The sequence below is a fragment of the Psammomys obesus genome, unplaced genomic scaffold (genome assembly GCF_907164565.1).
Source record: "Psammomys obesus unplaced genomic scaffold, mPsaObe1.curated_primary_1811, whole genome shotgun sequence".
NCBI lineage: Eukaryota > Metazoa > Chordata > Mammalia > Rodentia > Muridae > Psammomys > Psammomys obesus.
In genome coordinates this window covers 47,570,214-47,573,251 of record NW_026593286.1, presented here as the reverse complement: position 1 = coordinate 47,573,251, position 3,038 = coordinate 47,570,214, and positions in this window count along the sequence as shown.

Below are 3,038 nucleotides of genomic sequence, written 5' to 3'. Positions count from 1 at the left end.
TTGCAAATCAAAACAATCCTGAGAATCCACCTTATACCCATCTCAATGGCTAAGATAAAAAACTAAGTGCCAACACATGCTGGAGAGGATGTGGAGAAAGGGGAATCCTCCTCCATCGCTGGTGGGAATGTAAACATGTATAACCACTTTGGAAATCAATCTTGCATTTTCTTGGAAAATTACGAATAGTCTTACCTCAAGATCCAGCAATACCACTCTTAGGCATATATCCAAAATATGATCAATTATTCAGTGGTGTTAATTTAAATACACTATTTTTCATTTCCAGAATTGCAATGGAGTTTCAATTAACAACAACAACAAAAAAAAAAAATTCTAAGTTTCAGTTAGAATGAACAAGAAGAACTTGTTATTATTGGGAGTTAAAGGCAGAAAAGACAGTTCAAGATCCTCCTTCAAAGGGTTATAATAGTCATCAGATCCCCCTCAGAACCATATTCCTGTGAAGCTACTGGCATCAAGAAGAGAGGCTTGATCACTTCACGATAACCCCAAACAAAGTTCTCAGAGAAAAAAGAAATTATAAATTATTATTTTTACATGTAACTTAGGGGAAAATTAACAGTAAGCAAAACCTCATTTCACAATGCATGTATTCATGCAGGAATAAGCTGAGTTGGGCAAACTAATGAAATATAGCTCCACACACACTTGTATAAAACAGCTGATTCAACTGGGTTTCTCCAAAGGCACATTATGTAACACTATTGAGCACATTTAACATTACAGACAATTGTGTCTCCTACTCATCACATGGGATTAATAAAGCCTCCTTCTACTGACTAAGGTTATTTGATCTTTTCCTATGTCATGTTTTATTTTTTAATTAAATTTTTATTTTTTATATTAATTATATTTTATTGCTTTTTATCCCAGTTGTAACCCCCTCCCTCAATCCCTCCCAATCCCACCCTCCCTCCCTCATCTCCTCCCATGCCCCTCTCTAAGACCACTGATAGGGTGGTGCTCTTCCCCTTCCATCTGACCCTAGCTTATCAGGTCTCATATGGATTGGCTGCAATGTCCTTCTTACTAGGGAACCCACCTGGATATTGAGCTGCCATGGGCTACATCTGAGCAGGGGTTCTTGGTTGGAGTATCAGTCTCAGAAAAGACCCCTGGGCCCAGGTATTTTGGTTCTGTAGCTCTCCTTGTGGAGCTCCTGTCCTCTCCAGGTCTTATGAACTCCGCCTTCTTTCATGATTCCCTGCACACTGCTCAAAGTTTGGTTATGAGTCTCAGCATCTGTTTTGATACAGTGCAAGGTCGAGTCTTTCAGAGGCCCTCTATGGTAGGCTCCTGTCTTGTTTCCTGTTTTCTCCTTCTTACAATGTCCATCCCATTTGTATTTCTAAGTGAGGATTAATTATCTTACCCCAAGTCTTCCTTCTTGTTTAGCTTCTTTAGGTGTACAGATTCTAGTATTTTTATCCTATCTTATTCATCTAGTACCCACTTATAAGTGAGTATATACCATGTGTGTCTTTCTGATTCTGAGATAGCTCAATCAGGATGATCTTTTCTAGATCCCACCATTTGCCTGTAAATATCATGATTTCCTTGATTTTAATTGCTGAGTAGTATTCCACTGTGTAAATGTACCAAAATTTTTGTACTCATTCCTCCGCCGAGGAACATCTGGATTGTTTCCAGATTCTGGCTATTATGAATAAAGCTGCTACAAACATGGTTGAGCAAATGTCCTTATTGTGTACTTGAGCATCTTTTGGATATATACCTAGGAGTGGTATAGCTGGATTTTGAGGAAGCACTATTCCTAACTGTGTGGGAAAGCCCCAGATTGATTTCCAAAGTGATTGTACAAGTTTACATTTCTACCAGCAATGGAGGAGGGTTCCCGTTTCTCCACATCTTCTCCAGTGTGTATTGTCACTTGAGTTTTTACTCTTAGCCATTCTGATGGGTGTAAAGTGAAATCTCAGGATAGTTTTGATTTGCATCTTTCTGATGGCTAAGGACACTGAGCATTTCTTTAAGTGTTTCTCTGCCATTCTATATTCCTCTTTTTAAAATTCTTTGTTTAGCTCCATATGCCATTTTTAATTGGATTACTTGATTTGTTGCTTTTTAACTTCTTGAGTTCTTTATATATTCTGGATATTAGCCCTCTGTCAGAAATAGGGTTGGTGAAGATCATTTCCCAGTCTGTCAGCTGTCGTTTTGTTCTGACGACAGTGTCTTTTGCTTTACAGAAGTTTTTCAGTTTCATGAGGTCACATTTATTGATTCTTGAATTTAGAGCCTGTGCTGTTGGCGTTCTGTTGAACTTTTACCATTAGATGTGAAGGCCTCTTTTAAATCAACTAAACTAATAAATTTGCTCAGTTTCAGATTTCATCCAGACAATCATCCATATACCAGTGAGGCTACTTGAAATAATAGTCTAGCAAATTAAAGTCTCAATAGGGTTGATGGAAATCTACCCACAATGCCTACCTACAGTGTTGACATCAGACTGAAAACTATCCATGTTTTCCATCTTTTTTGTATTAGTGTTACAAGAACAGAATCGGTCTCTTTTACAGAGGCAAGTAGGCTTTGAATTTCTCTTCTATGTGTAATGGTTAATATTCTTTTTTCCAGATGTTTATTCTAATGTCTCATCTTGAATTGGGTATTTTTTTCTACTTACGCTAAGACTGAAATTCAAGTCCCTTGCTTCTGTGATCAAAGTCTGACTTTTCATTCAAACCTTAGAGTATACAACTGCCCTTGAGCATTGTACAGGTAGACCATGAAGAACTAATGAAAAATGGAATCTGGATGGCATTACTATGCTACCTCTTTGCTTTGTGTAAGGTTCAGTTTGGGTATACAAACAGCAGTAGAAAAAGCGAGGGGTACCCACACCATGACATTAAGAACAGAAAAAATAAACACAATGTTTGCACACTTTTGCTGAATAAACTGGGGAAGGAATGCATTTTTTTTTTTTTTTGGAAAAATCCGAATAAACTAAGAAAGTTGAAAAATCTGAGTAAGCTAAGAAAGTAATA